The sequence below is a fragment of the Propithecus coquereli genome, unplaced genomic scaffold (genome assembly GCF_000956105.1).
Source record: "Propithecus coquereli isolate 6110/MARCELLA unplaced genomic scaffold, Pcoq_1.0 Scaffold24, whole genome shotgun sequence".
NCBI classification, from domain to species: Eukaryota; Metazoa; Chordata; class Mammalia; order Primates; family Indriidae; genus Propithecus; species Propithecus coquereli.
The window spans coordinates 5,809,803-5,826,579 of record NW_012147952.1 but is presented as its reverse complement, the minus strand read 5'-3'; the positions used below and the strand labels follow the sequence as shown (position 1 = coordinate 5,826,579).

At 39.3% G+C, this 16,777-nt stretch overlaps 1 pseudogene; it reads left to right on the top strand.

Moving 5' to 3' along the window:
• Positions 1-13,900: 13,900 nt before the first annotated feature.
• Positions 13,901-16,041, top strand: LOC105811765 (annotated as a pseudogene).
• Positions 16,042-16,777: the final 736 nt, after the last annotated feature.

Sequence of the window (16,777 nt, the reverse complement as noted above, 5' to 3'; positions counted from 1 at the left end):
GGGGAGGCCAAGATGCTGGAGAGAAGGACAGCTCAGTGAAGTAAGCCAGACATTCTACACAGCTTTTCTCCTCAAGGAGTGTGCCAATTTGGAATTGGCAAAGGAATAGAGGCTAAATGCCTAGCAGAAAACAACACCAAGGAAGCTAAGTTAAAATTTTGGAAGTCTTATGGGGTCAGGGAGATATATTTTTGGACATAATGAACAGGAAGGTAGCCAGGACTCCCTAAGTCATGATCTTGGAGGGACAGGAAGTGAGCCCAGTAGTTGGTCCTACTCTTTCCCCTAACACATAGGTCAAGTTGCTAATCATATATGTGATAATGGGTTTTCATCTATAATATATAAAGAACTCCTACAAATAAACAACCCAATAAAAAAAAGTACTTGAATAGCCATTTCTTCAAAGAACATAAACAAATGGCTAATAAGCAGATAGAAAGATTTTCAACATCATTAATCATTAGGGAAATGCAAATCCAAACCACAATGCAATACCACTTCACATCCACTCAGATTGGCTATAATAAAAAAAAGATGGATAATAACAAGTGCTGGTAGGGATTTGGGAAAACTGAAATCCCTATACATTGCTGGTGGTGCAATGATACATCTGATGTGGAAAACAGTTTAGTGGTTCCTCAAAAAATTGAACATACAAATACTATATACCCAGCAATTCCACTCCTAGATGTATATACAAATGCATTGAAAACAGGGCCTCAAACAGATACCTGTACACATATGTTAAATTCAGCACTATTCGCAATAGCCAAAAGTTGGAAACATCTCAAGTGTCCGTCAACAAATGAATAAATAGAGGGAAGGCAAGATGGCTGACTAGAGACATCAATTGGCAGATCATCTCAGAAAGAAGGAAAAGTTTTAGAAGTAAAAAACACAGCTCAGGTATAATTCTGAGAGAAAAGTGCCAGCACCTACCAAAGATCCCACTGGAAGAAGTTGCAGAAAGGAACAAGAAGGAGCAAGATTTTGGCAGAGATCAACACCGGGGGGATTTGGAGCCCCATGGAAAGGGTAGGTGGGTGTGTTTGTTTTTCCTCTCCTTACACCTCTGGCAGACTACAGGCTCCTCAACTGCTGAAGAGCTTCTCTACCCTCATGAGCCCAGAAGGTGCTGCTCCCAGTGAACTGGGAGCTTCTTGAGAACAGAACACTGGGTTGCCAGCCCCCTTGGGGTCACTTCTCCTCACCACAGACCCAAACCAAGGCAGTAGGTGCCATACTGCTTCTCCACCCACTGTGTGCCTTTGTCCTCCCCAAGGAGCTTCAGCCCTTCAGTTTACTTGTCACTGGTCCCCACACAAACATTTCCCAATACATGCCAAACTGTGGTGGCCACAGGGGGCTGGTGGGTCCCAGGGGAATTGCGTGATCACAGACCTTGGACATTCGTAATGGGCTGCCATCAGGGGAGAGGAGACCAGAGTGCCAGCTCTCCTCCATTCAGACTCTTCTCCTCCTCCATGCCCCACCCACAGCTGCTGACATAGCCATGGCAGTTCCACATGGGTTGACACAGATGCCCCAAGGAATGGTTATGCTGGGGATCTCAAAACAGCTGCTTCCCCTCTGTTGGTGCACCCACAACACCAAGGTTTCCTGTACACGTTGGATCCTGTACCTTCAGGACTCTACCCTGTTGTTCTGGGACATGGAAGGGAGATTTGTAAACTAATCTTGGGAGGTGAGGGAGCCCACATTTCAAGAACTAAAAGGAGGGTGCAATATGGGTCTGAGCCACAGCACACTGTCAGAACACCCCTCTCCCAACAGGAAAGCCATGCTTTTGGTCCAGGGCAGGATCTAGGCAGGGAAGCTCTCAGCTCATGGTGCCATTGCTGGTGAGATCAGCTAATTTGGACTACTGCTTGTGACCAGTTGCTGGAAGGAGATCCACAGGGCAAGAGAAGAGGGAGAAGAAGAAACCCATTCTCACCTGCCAGACTGTAATTCCTACATGTCCCCTCTCCCTTGAGCAGACTTTCTGGCTTGATGGGGCCACTTCATCCCCTCCCTGGTGGCTTTCCTAGGCAGCCTGGGAGCTGACTCTTGACCCCTACCAAAATAGCTCTTCTGCCTGCCTTTTTGGACCCTGAACACAGGCTCCCTGAACCAAGCCCCACCCAGCCTCATTACTCCACCTGCATAAGTTGTGGTGGAGCACAAGAAGGGCTCTCCTGGGAGTTAGGGCCCCACTCATCACCTGGGACATCTGAGTGCTTCTCCTGATGCACTAGAGCCAGTCAAAAGTCCCAAAAGACACCACTGCAGCTGACTCTTTCCTGAAAGAGCCACCTATTGGCAGGGAAGACTTGTACAGTCCTTATGGTATTTACTGATTGAATCATACAAGGCATGGCTGACTCTTACCCACAAGAACCACCTGCTGATTTAGAGATTAAACAGGTCATCCCAATTCATACTGTTAAGAAGATACACAATTCATACTGTTAAGAAGATCACAGAGCTGGAAAGAGAGAAAGGATTTCAAAGCCCTCCATCTCCCCTTATTGACAAGAGACAGAAAATCAGCCCATGCATGTTGTACACCACTGCTACAATCCAAAAATTATCTTTGTTTGCCAGCAATATGATCTTGTATCTGGAAAACCCTAAAGACTCCCCCAAAAGACCCCTAGAATTGACAAACACATTCGGCAAAGTCTCAGGTTACAAAATCAACGTATGCAAATCAGTAGCATTTCTATAAACTATTATCAATCAAGCTGAGAGTCAAACTAAGAACACAATACCATTTACAATAGCTGAAAAGAAAGTAAAATGCCTAGGAATATACCTAACATAGGAGGTGAAAGTTCTCTACAAGGAGAACTACAAAACACTGATGAAAGAAATCATAGATGACACAAACAAATGGAGAACCATCCCCTGCTCATTGATTGGTAGAATCAACATCATTAAAATGTCCATATTGCCCAAAGTGATTTAGTGATTTACAGATTCAACACAATCCCCATCAAAATACCAGCATCATGTTTCACAGATCTAGAAAAAAATAATCCTAAGCTTCAGTTGGAACCAAAAAAGAGCCTGAATAGCCCAACCAATCTTAAGTAAAAAGAACAAATCTGGAGGCATCACATTACCTGATTTCAAACTATACTACAAGGGTATAGTAATCAAAACAGCATGGTACTGGCATAGAAGTAGAGATATAGACCAATGGAACACAACAGAGAACTCAGAAATAAAACCATCTTCCTACGACTGACTGATCTTTGACAAAGCACACAACAACATACACTGGGGAAATGAAGCCCTATTTAAAAAATGGTGCTGGGAAAATTAGATAGCCACATACAGAAGAATTAAACAGGATCCATACCTCTCATCATTCACAAAAATTAATTCAAATGGTAGAGACTTAAATGTAATGCATGAAACCATATAAATTCTAGAAGAAAATGTAGGAGAAGTTCTTTCACACATCAACCTAGGTAAAAAATTTATGACTAAACCCCCAAAGGCAAATATAGCAACAACAAAAATAAATAAGTGGGACTTAATTAAATTAAAAATCTTCTACACAGCAAAGGAAATAATCAACAGAGTGAACAGATAACCTCCAGAATGGGAGAAAATATTCTTAAACTATACATCTGACAAAGAACTGATATCCAAAATCCACAAATAAACAAATCAGTAAGGAAATATAAACAATCCCATCAAAAAATAAGGCAAAAGACATGAACAGCAGTTTTTTGAAAGAAGATAGGCCAACAAATGTGAAAAAATACTCAACATCACTAATCATGAGGAAAATGCAAATTAAAACTACAATGAGTTACCACGTTACTCCTTTTAGAATGGCCATTATTAAAAAGTCCAAAAGCAATAGATACTGCCATGGATGAAGAGAAAGAGGAATGCTTATACACTGTTGGTAAGATTGCAATTTAGTACAACCTCTATGGAAAACAGCATGGATATTTCTCAAAGAAATAAATGTAGACCTACCATTTGATCCAGCAATCCCACTACTGGGTATCTACTCAAAGGAAACGAAGTCATCTTATGAAAATATACCTGCACTCAAATGTTTATTGCAGCATAATTCACAATTGCAAGGATGTGGAATCAATCTATATGCCCTTCATTCACAAGTGGATAATGAAAATGTGGTGTGTGTGTGTGTATACATACATAAACACACACCATGGAGTACTATTCAGCCATAAAAAGAAATGAAATAATGTAATTTGCAGCAATGTGGAGGGAACTGAGGACCACTATTCTAAGTGAAGTGTCTCAGGAATGGAAAACCAAGCACCATATGTTCTCATTAATAAGTGGAAGCTAACAAATGGGTACACAGGGGGACAAAGTGATATAAAGAACATGAGAAACCAAGAAGGGGTTAGAGTGGGAGTGTGATTGGGGGATAAAAACTTGACTACTGGGCACGCTGAACACTATTCTGGTGATGAGCACACCAAAAGTTCTGACTTAAGCCTTATACAAGATTTCTGTGTAATAAATACACTTGTAATCCTTAATTAATATTTTGAAATTAAAAATAAGGTAAATTTTAAAAATGTGTTTTATATATACCATGGAGTACTACTCAGCCATAAAAAGGAATGAAATAATGTCATTTGCAGCAACTTGGATGGAACTGGAGACCATTATCCTAAAGGAAGTATCTCAGGAATGGACAAACACATACCACGTGTTCTCACCTATAAGTGGAAGCTCAACAGTGGGTACACATGTCACACAGTGGTGCGAAGGACATTGGAAAGGAAGAAAAAGAGAGCGTGGGAGGAGGGTGAGGGATAAAAACTTACCCACCAGGTACAATATACACTATTCTGGTGACAGGCACACTAAAAGCCCTGACTTCAGCATTATACAATTCATCTATGTAACAAGAACACTTGCACCCCCTAATATTTTGAAATAAAAATTATTTTTAAAAATGTGGTATATACTTACAATGCCATATTATTCATCCATAAAAAAGAATAAACTTCTGATACATGCTACACTGTGGACGAACCTTGGAAACATTACGCTACGTGAAATAAGACAGAACAAAAACACAAATATTGTTTGATTTTACTTATATAAAATAATCTAGAATAGGAAGATTCATAGGGATGGAATATAGATTAGAGGTTACTAGAGGCTAGGAAGAAAGGGAATGGGAAATTATTGCTAAATGGATATTTTCTGTTTGGATGATGAAAATATTTTGAAAATAGGTAATGCGATGGTTGTACAACATTGTGCATATAAATTAACGCCGTTACATTGCAGGCTGGATTGAGGTGCGCCCCACGACTTTTATTTCCACACAACATGTTACACATACTTGGCACTCAGCAAAATGCATTAAATAAATATTTGACTGTCCGTCTCCTTCTCACTGTCCTTCCCTGCCCTGGCCCACTGCACTCTCTTTCCCTTGATATCTTTTACTTCAAAAGTTCATGAAATTCTGTTCTTGGCATACAACAAAAATATTTGAAGGAAATTTCTATTTTAAATTTAAAGAAACAGTTCATTATAGACCATGTATGAATTAGACAGACATACTGTTGCAGAAATATATTAAAAACAAAATCTTTTCCCAACCCAGAAATCCTCTCCATAAAAGTAGTAGAGGGAAAAAAAAAAACATTTATTACTGAATAAGCATTAAACCAGAATGTGACGTGCATCACAGTCGATCCACTGAGAGATTGCAAAGACAGAAAGAAATCTCACCCTTTCACATAGACAAGCATATGAGGCCTATTTTCTGTGTGTTTTCAAGATAAACAGTAACTAGTCCTCAAGCAAGAGGACTTGACAATATTTACCACACATAATTCATCCCACTTTACCTGGTAATTGGGGTGACCATCTGTGTTGGTTAATGAGCTTTATCCAGAGGAAAAGCAAATTCCTCACCTCGGTATGGTAGAAGGTAGTTTTGCACCTTGCCTGCTGAAGTTAGGCTCCTACCCTCCCACAGAAACTGAGCCATAGCTGCACTATCCCCCTTGATGCTTGCGTTTCAAAGAGATGGTTCCCAGCTTCTCGACAAAGACATTCCTGGGTCATAGAGCTCACAAAAAGCCTATCCAGTCTTCAAAAAGATTTATATATATTTCAAAGAAATAAGAAAATATTTAAGATTTTCTAACGTAAACGTTCCAAGAAAAAGGAAGGGAAAGCTCTTCCCCATTTTTAACATGGAGAATTAAGTCTCTTAATTTGTATTTGTAATAAATAAAAAATACATATATTTTATTTTTCTACATCCAGAATCTAACTTCCAAGATTTCAGAGTAATGCTTGAGATGACCAATACATCTACTTTGGTGTGAATTGTATTTTTGTACTGATTTTTTAAATTCCTGAAGGAGCTCACAATCTAACCAGGAAAAGAATGTAGCACAATGAGTTGTTATTTTGTTTTAATAATAGACATGTAAGCAATATGCTATGTGGAGACAGAAGTGGGAACAGTTAAGTCCGCCTGGAAAGTTCAAGGAAAACTCCACAGAAGAGGTTAAAGCACAGTCTAGGCAGAGAGAGGACCAGGAGCTGAAGAGAGGATTTATGGAAAGGTCTGGCATATTTGAGCAATGGATTACAAATTCCAGTGGAGTTGCATCAGAATTACCTAGGGAGTTTGTTAAAAATTTGGATACTGAGACTCTATATCTAAGTCAGAATTTCTGGGAGGTGGTCCCAGAAATCTGTATGTTAATACCCACCGATTTTGATTCCAACATCCATGCAAGTTTGGGAAACACTGCATTAGGGACTTCGCTTGGAACCCAGTGCAGATGAGAAGTGCGAGAGGCTAGCAGAGGCTAGATAATGAAAAGCTTTATGGGATGTCCCTAGAGAGGTTTGATTTTATCCTGATCGTTTCCGGCCAAGACTTGTCATTAATTTCCAGCCAAGCTGGGCATTAAAAGTCCCATGAGATGGGAGGAAGAAAGAAAATAAGAGGGGAAAAGAGTCAGGATTGAAATGTGAGTGTTAATTTAGGCTCTCCTCCTTCCTCACCAGCCAGGGGCAAGCTGTTTCTGCTACTTTAACTGTTTTCCGTCCTGGCAAGGACAAAGCACAATTTATTAGAAAAGACTTTTCCAAGGGAAACGTTTTGCTTCCAGCTGTGAATCTGCCTGCTGTTCTTAGAGTCACAAAGAAGCCTCTGCTGGTAGACATGGTCGCTGTTTCAAAGAAGAAATGAAAAGTCTATGTTTTGGAAATTATGAGGGAAGAACACCTTTCTTTTCCCAATCTGTGGAATAGATTATGTATAGAGGAAAATATGTTGTGTAAGAGATTTGTTCAGGAGAGAAACCTCCTACTTTACACATATCAGTTATGACTGAGAGAAAGAATCTATTGCATATAAAAATACTATATATATACATATATTTTAAATGTACAAGAAGCTAAACTGTGACATTCTAATACCTATGGAAAGTGCTTAAGATTTTCTAAAATAATGTTATGAGCTAAAATGTCATTGGAACCTCCTAGAGCACTCTAGCTGTTACACAGAACTGCTTATTGTGTGGTTTCTCAACCTCAGCATTATTGGCAGTTTGGACTAGACAATTTTTTTTATTGTGGGAATTATCCTGTGTATTATAGGATGTTCATCAGCAGCTCTGGCGCCTAACCATTAGATGCCAGATGCACACTTCCCCATCTATGGCAACCAAAATGTCACAGACATTGTCAAATGTCTCCTGAATTGGAGGGGGCCAAAATTGCCCCTGGTTGAGAACAAGTGGTTTATTAGTAACAGGTGAAGGTGAGATATATTCTGCAATTTCTTTAAACCCTTACATATAGGGTACTAAATCTAACCCTGTTCCAATTTATGAAACTAAATTCCACCTTAATCCAATGATGTTAATGCAGTCATAAATAATTCTGCCCACAAGCAGCCTAATGATTGAGGAGGTGAGGCTTGAAGATACACTTTCATAAAACGCTTAATGACCCACTTGCCATTCATTTCTGTCCAAGTATTAAATTGTATCCCAGTGTCCTCGAGAGTTAATATACCTCAAAAACCATCATTAATGTATTCCTTTCTGGGTCTAATGCCTTGGCTTGGTGTAAAACCTCGTGGCCCTCAGAGATAGGATAAAACAAAAGCATCCTCCACATAAAATTTCTACGCATTCTGTGGACTCTCACAAAATTTATGAAGTCAGGGTCTTCGAACTTCTAATATTGTGGATTTGTAGTGTCTCCTCTCACTCATGACCTTGACCCATCTTTGCAGAATTTGGGATTCATTTTCTCTGGAATGATCATCCTTGGACCTAAAGGTAAATTTGGCTCTAAAAAGAATCAGGGATCAACTAACCTCTAACCCACTCTGAGTCTAACTTCTATAGATCTCATTTCAAGTTTTTGCCTTTAAATAGTCTTAAATCTAACATACTTATTTAAATTTGACAGTAAATACTGGTATCTTCCCCAATATTCATAACTCCATTTCTAAATGTATTTTCAGTGGCATATTGTTTGGGTAAAATTTATATATTCAATATTTATAGAAACAACTTAACTCTCCAATAGTATGGGGATGGTTAAATACATTACTCTACATGCATATACAACCATTTAAAAATCATAGGAAGAATAATTAATGCTATGTTTGTGATATAAGGTGGAAGTTATAAAAGCAAAATAGAAAATATGTAGTATGATTTTGATTTTGTGAATATATACATATGATTGAAAAAAAAACATTTTACCTATCAAATTGACAAATATTTCAATTCACATTTCTTTTAGATTTTTCTTATGCTGTTTTCAAGGACTTCATGGCAGAAATGAAGAAGGAACCTGAGTGTTCAGAGCAACACAGACCTACTGCCCCCTAGACACCTCCTTCAGCCTCCCAACTCGAGGTCAACCTCTGCACCCATCATTCTTACTATTTTCAGTACCAACAAATGCGCATACCCTTCATCGCCAGCCAGATATTTCCATCTGGCTCTTTCTATCCTCTTTTGACGACTAATCTCCTAAAACTTTCTCATAATTCATTTGAGAACTCAAGGTCAATCATCAGTAAAAGACCCCTCTATTCTCAGCCACTTCTATAAATATTTCTTTCACCTTTTTGCTCTAACGGGAATCTGGCTCTCTCCTGTGGACACTGTTGCTTGAAATGCACTCAAGTGGAAATTGAGTTCATCCTTCTATCTCTTGTACCTCTCAGCTTGGAGCTGGACTAAGTGTCCTTTTTATCTCACATCGTTGACAAACCACTGTGCCCTCCTTCTCCCTAAAGACTTGTCATTCTCTTAAAGTACATGCTTTCCAAAGTATGCTACCCCCTACCCTCACTAAGTGGTAATTATTTACGATGTTCCTAGTCATAATATACATCAGTTCTTTGATTTTATACTAGTGTCAATCATTTCAATCATTCTGTGCATAAACCCAACCCCCTCTATCATTACCTAACCTCAAGAACTCTGGCCAAATCCAACTGTCTCATATATAGCTGGAATACTGAATAGAGTTGTGACTGTATTATATTGGAAGAAGAAAATATAATACTTTTTTTTAGCAGAGGCTAAATATGTTAATCAGAGAATTTAGGGTCAGCATTATGTATAGCAGTTCAAAAGTAGAAACAACCTATTTTCAACAATAAAGGAGCTAGAAGCAAAACAAAATGATATGGAAACAATTTCAGACTTTATGTTCTTTTGACCACAAACTGAGGTGATCAAAGGACACAGCCGTGTGCCAACAAATGGTGCAAAGGATGTACATGAGTCTGGATGATGAGACTGCATGTATGTATCTCAGTCCATTCTGCATTGTTGTAAAGGACCTTAGACTGGATAATTTATAAAGAAATGAGGTTTATTTGGCTCATGGTTCTGCAGGCTGTACAGGAAGCATAACACCAGCATCTGCTTCTAGTGAGGGCTTCAGGGAGCTTCCAATCAAGGCAGAAGGTGAAACAGGTGTGTCACATGGCAAGCGAAGGAGCAAGAGTGAGAGAGGAGGGGACGCCAGGTTCTTTTAAACAACCATACCTCATGTGAACTAATAGAGTGAGAACTTACTCATTACCTCAGGAGGTCACCAAGCCATTCATGAAGAACCCACCCCTATGACCTAAACACCTCCAACATTGGGGATCAAATTTCAATATGAGATTTGGAGGGGACAAACAACCAAACTATATCAATGGGAAACTGTGCAAATAAAATACACAGTCATTAAAGGCAGGGTTAGTGATAATCTATTAATAACTAGGTCCACCTTGGGAGAAAGTCTGAACTGGAGTTTGGGAAGGGTTTGAGTAAATAGCAAAGGATAATTTTCCAAGAGGACGATCTGAGGTGGTAAATAAAAATTGATTATGTTGCTGATCTGAGAGCCAATATTTATTGGGTCCTGTTTACCTACTGATTCACCCACTGATGTGGTCATGATCAGTGAAAACACACAGCATGCTTGTAAATCTACTATTACCTGTTTCCACCTGGTAACAATGACTACATCCAAAGAGGCTACAGCACTGGAAGATTGTTGAGCTCATTCTGTTTGTGAGGCCTTGGCTAATTTGGTATTACAAGCAATAGCATTTCCTCTCCTGCCCCTTTCTGCCACTGATAAAATGGTAGTGATAACTAACCTTTGTTGAGGTCCTACTATGCTCCAGGCACTGTTCTCAGAGCTTCACATGCATCATCTCAATTAATTCTCACAACTCAGGGACTACTGTTATTACTTTTTGCGGATGAAAAGAAATAAATTCAATTACTTTATAATTTTATTGTCATTCATCACAGATAATTTCCCCCCAGGCATAAATGGACTTTGAGTGTCGGAACTATAAGTGAACCATGATGCCATGTTTAAGCAGACAGACACTAAAATTAAAAGAAAGACAACATGATTTCTCTGAGTAAATGCAGCCCCATGTAGGAGTGGGAAGAAAAGCACGGGCGGTGAAGAGATCAGAGCTCCCTGGAGGAGTCATTCACCTCGGCTGGCTCTGAAGACTCCATATGTGACACCTGCAGGGGACCTCTCCATTCTTAGTAACTGCTCCATATAGTACTACAATCCTTTCCTGGGCTCTGCGGACTCACTATCCTAGGGTTCATTAATGAGATACAATATGAGTCCACTCCTGTCCACTGCAATTGCTTCTTATGGAAAGAAGGGAAATCCTATGAGGTTTTGTTCCAGCTGATCAGTACCTCCAATTATCAACAGTGTCATCTCCTTTCTCAGAAACACAAAGAACCAGACACACTGGGGTGGCATGCCTCAGTTTTCTCCTTAGCTAATGCATGATTGATCTTCAATCATATCCAGCCCATACTTAGTTTATCGTTTGGTTACGGTTTCTGCCAACCTAAAAACTCTTCTGGTCTTTTCTCTGCTATTGTATTTGTGTATTCTCTCACCATATAGACTAAAATACTCAGAAGTTCATTGTATCTATTATTAATTTGCATTCTATCCAAAACCTAACACAGTGTTAAGCAAGGATTACCTTTAAAAAATGTGTATGTATTTTTATACATTAGCATTTCAGAGAGAAAATGAAATCCCTCTGCTTTTTTGTAATGCAGAGTGCTTAGAAGTCATAGGCTCACAACTGTCATTTAACCAAGGAGCATAATGCCCAGTGCTACTTTATGCCCAAACACCAAACCAGCTGGGTAAGTCTGGGCCAACTCCTTAGTTTCTCCCACTCTTAGTTTCCTCACGTGAACAGGCTCAATAAAATAAGAAATGATTATTGAACAACTGAATTTTATATTCAATAAGCAATTACTGAACATCAAGTTTGTACTTGGACTGTGTTAAGCCCAGTGTCAACATCCTATGGTGACATAGATTTGTTCCTTGGCAAATGTCAACATGGTTTCTTATGTGTATTCTCATATTTTTTTTTTTTAAAAGAGCAGTTGTGATTGAACTTTTAGATACAATCTACCTCCCAATGTCTAAATTTTGCTGGGCTTTTAAGCATTGTTCTCTCCAAGATTTTCGATATTTTCAAAATATTACTCATCATGCAAATAGAAATGTTCTTGGAAAGATATTTCAAGAAAGGATGGCAGTTATTAGGCAGATTTGGGTGGGGAAGTTATTAGAAGTTATTGAGTCTGTACTCCATTTATTAGGTTCCATACATATATTCACTCATTTAGGTATTATTAATCCTGTTTTGCAACTGAAAAAAATCAGAGTTCAGAGAGAATAATAGTCACAAAATCACAAAAGCAATGCTTAGAGCCAAGTTTCATACCTTGACCTCATCCAACTGCAAAGCCATTTAATACATTAGAGCACCACGATTCTGTGGGAGTGCAATGACTTATTCTGACCATTTCCTGCATATACAGCATTTACCACATTTACTAGTAATCCACTATTGCTTAAATAAAATGCCACATAGCTCAGGTCAAAGTGGCCATGTTTTCTGTTGACTTCCTTTTCATTTGATTGACTTACTATATTTTGCTGCCTGTTTTCAAAACTCTACAACAGCACTCTGGTTGCTAAAGTAGAGCCTGGAGTAGAAGTTTATAATGTTTGGAAGGAAATCAGAAATGCAATAACTGCTTTATTAAGCGTGAGAGATTACTATACGCTGACTTTAATTAAAACTATGGAAGCTGGGGTGATGGAGAGACAGATAATCCAGATCAGACCGGTTTTTACAAATTCTACTCCCTTCTTGCAGATCAAACCTTGAGAATAGGATAGTGTCCCCTGGTATCAAAGGAAATGGCCAGATCTCACAGATTAACCCTTGCAGGGACATTGCACAAACTAAGAAAGTTTTAGTATCATCAGTGCCACCTTCAGGGATATAAATGAAACAGCAAATTTCTCTTTTTTCAAATGTTTTCAGAATTAACTTTAGGAGCAGGAATATATGCTAATGTGCATTTTTCATATATTTTTTACAACACATATTGTCTTCTAAATTTTCATTATAATATGTTCCATTGCAATGTGCTATATGCTAAGATTTCCTCATGACTGATAGATCTTTAATCCCAATAGAAATATGTGAAGAATTTGTGGCTAATATAAAATAGGCTAGGAAAAAAATTGTTGGTTTTCAGATATTTAATTTCAGTCAAATTTGGTTTTAAAAAGGACTCTAGCTAGCAAGATGCAAGGAATATTTTTTAAAACTCACAGAAAAACATAACAATGAAATCATGTGTATTTCAGAAATCCTATCTTTTGTCTCCTGCCAACTGTGAAAGCATCTATAATAAAATTCTCACCTTAATGCAGGTTGGAAATAGATTCCTGTCCCCAGAGAAAAGCTGATTGAGAGAATATATAACAACAACAAAAAGAAGATATGGAATTCAATGCCGAATATGAAATAATTAATTATAGTGAATTTATTTAGCTAATTATAAGTGATTCAATTTTTAACAAAGCTTAGAATTAATTGCCATACTTAGCCTTTCAGTGGAGTCTTCTGCCCTTCCCCCCACCCTATTTCTCCATGACATTCTGCCTAGTTAATTGCACCCCTTATGTCCCAGGTTCCTTAGCTACCCGGTGACTCTGCAGGAGGCTCCTTGAGAGAATAGTTCTTCCTATTCTTTGGACCACTTTAGGCTTATCAAGCTTTCCTTTTGCCAAATGTCTGTAATTTTTATTTCATTGAGCTCTCTATATTACTGTTGCTGGATGGTTCCATTAATTTGAATGACTATTAATTGTTAATCTTGTTTACTCTTCTAGTATAACTTTTAACATACATCTAAGTTCAGTGTTTGGCTTCAATCCTATAGAGTATGACCTGGTAAGAATTTCCAGTGTCATGGCTTGTGGGTGAAAGATCTGCCATGAATATGATATATAGTTAAATATGGCGTAAGTAACACTGAATATATAAATGAGAACATTGGACTCTATTCATATCTCTATCATTAACCACCTGTGTGATATTAAGCACGGCATTCCCCACTCTCAGGATCCCAGTTTTTCAGGTGTAAAAGGAGATCATGTGCCATAGAATCTTTAAGGGAAGTTTCTAGGATTCTTGCTTTATAAAACCATACACAGAATACTAAGACATAGATGTGTGAATAAACACAGACTGAAGTTCTTAAGGAATGTTGTCTTTAGACCTAATTGGTGAAAATAATCTGTGATTATAAAATGTACTTGATTAATTTAACAGAGTCTCCAGTGTATTCCATGTATGTAACAGTTAAGACAGGCAAGGTTGTACTTCTGTAACAAACAACCCCCAAATCGCACTACCAGAATCCCACTTTATTTGTTGCTCTTGCAAAGTCCACTACAGCTCCAAACAACTCTCCTGGACAGCTGTCCTCCATGTTTTGGCTCAATGCTCCAAGTTGCTTGGATCTTATGCCAACTCTGTGTCAAGACATGCTTCCATGAATAATGAGTCAGATGAAAGGCAATATGGAAAGTTGCATGCCATCAACAAATGCTCCATCACAGCTCTGCTCACGTACCACATTTCATCTTTCAAAGGAAGCAATGTGGTCACACGTAGCTTCAATGGAACAGAGAAGTAGATCCACCCACGTACTCAGAAGTAGGGGAGAATTGGATACAGGTGAAACAAAGCCTACCACATGCAACATGGCCATGGAGAACCATCAGAAATTCAAAGCCACAGGCACAATGGGTGGATGTGAATGCAACCTGAGTCTCTATGAGAAGACAAGGAATACAAAACACTGTGACAGGACTGTGAAAGCCTGCTGAATTCCTGCTGTAAAGATGCACATGGGCCTTTGGATTCATTCATTTAACATTCAGTTTTTGAGTGCCCACAGTGTGCCAAGTGCCAGAAATAAAGCTGTCACCTTATTTAATTCAGTCTTGAAAACACTGCTGCCAAGTGAGAAATCATTAAATGAAAAATATATTTCCATTAATTTTAGGAGGAACAATTATGGTGCATTCACTCTATTGCCACTCAACATGCTCAAATAACTTTCATAGATAGAAAAATGCATCACTTGAACAATGAAAACAAGTTTAAATAGGCAATAAGCAACAATTTGAAAGTAAAAAATTGCAGGTTGCACACAAATGAACAGATGGGCCTTTTGGTCACGGCAGCAGTGCCCAGCCAGCGGCGCCCTCTCTCGATTCTTGGAGCAGGCTCTCCAGCTCTCTGCTCTCTGCTGCCCACCCCACCACAGTGAAGGAACAGGCTACCTTCTCAGCCAAGGACTTCCTGGCCAGAGGCATAGCAGCAGGTATGTCCAGGATAGCCGTGACCAGATCTAGCAGATCAAGCTGCTGCTTGGAGGTGCAACATGCCAGTAAGCAGATTGCGCCGACAAGCAGAACACAGGCATCATGGGCTGCACAGGCTGCATCTGCTGCATTGGCCACAACCCCAGGAGCAGGGTATGCTGTCCTTCCGGAGGGGCAACCTGGCCTATGACCTGTGCTACTTGCCCACACAATCCCTCAACTTTGCCTTCAAGGATAAGTACAAGCAAGTGTTCCTGGGGGATGTGAACAAGCACACGCAGTTCTGGAGGTATTTTGCCAGCAAACTGGCCTTGGAAGGGGCGGCCAGGCTACCTCTCTCGGCTTCATATGCCCCATGGATTTCATCTGGCAGCCGATGTTGGGAGATCAGGCACAGAGCAGGAGTTGAAAGGCCTGGGAGACTGTCTGGTGAAGATCACCAAGTATGATGGGATCCAGGGTCTGTATGAGGGCTTCAGAGTTTTGGTGAAGACCCAGCGGCCTGAAGGCCTAAGGCCTGCTTCCAGCCCACCCCAGCACACCCACACTGTGGTGAGCTGGATGATAACCCAGACCATGGCTAACATCTTAAATCTACAGCACTTTCAAAAAAAAGAGAAAAAGAAAAAACTGAGAAAAACAGAAAAAAAAAAACCAAACATCAAAAGTCAAACTCAATTCAAAGCTGAGAATCTGAAAAAAGTGTCCTTAGCTGATAAGGAGAAAGAAAAATTGGTGGTTTTATGTGTTCTCTTCCCATATTGAATAATGTCAAATAATTCCAGCAAGCTGACTACCCAGAAAAGCAAATGCCTGCTTCTCTAATCTCTGCTCTCTGACTGTGCTGACGCTGAGCCAACCAATTGACTGGCACAAGGCCACAATCTCTATAACAGAGACTTCAGGATGTATAAAATTCCTTTCTGTTGTTGTTGTTCACTAGAGTTCTAAGCTCCACACAGTAATTCAAATAGTTGTATGGAACTTAAAATATCAGATCTTGTATTTGAGGAAGCCAGGAAATGCAACAGAACTCAATTTATGGGAATGGAATTGACACTTTTCTTTCTGATCAGTTTAATTATCCTATATGTTTGCTTTAAATTACTCAATTTTTTATTAGAAGTGATGATTTCCATTTGTATACTAGAAATGGTTGGTAGTGTGATATACCACCTAAATCCTCCCTGAAAAATAAAGAGACTTATGATCTGAACCAGTGAAACAGATTCTTTGTTTGTCCAAACTTTAGTCAGGCTAAACTTCTGAACCTTCTTCTAGGCCCATCGGTGCACTTCCTTGTAAAATCTAGTTTTAGCGAAGAACCCTGCTAAGTCAGTTTAGCAAGAATCCCCGTCCTCAGTATTTGATCAACCTCAAAATCCAATCAGGTTCCTCATCCTCCACCATTCCCCAAGTGATATCTAATCACCCTGGCCTGTCTTCAGCAAGAATCCTGTCACTGGCTTAGCCAAAATCCCCCTTACCCAAAATGTCTCCC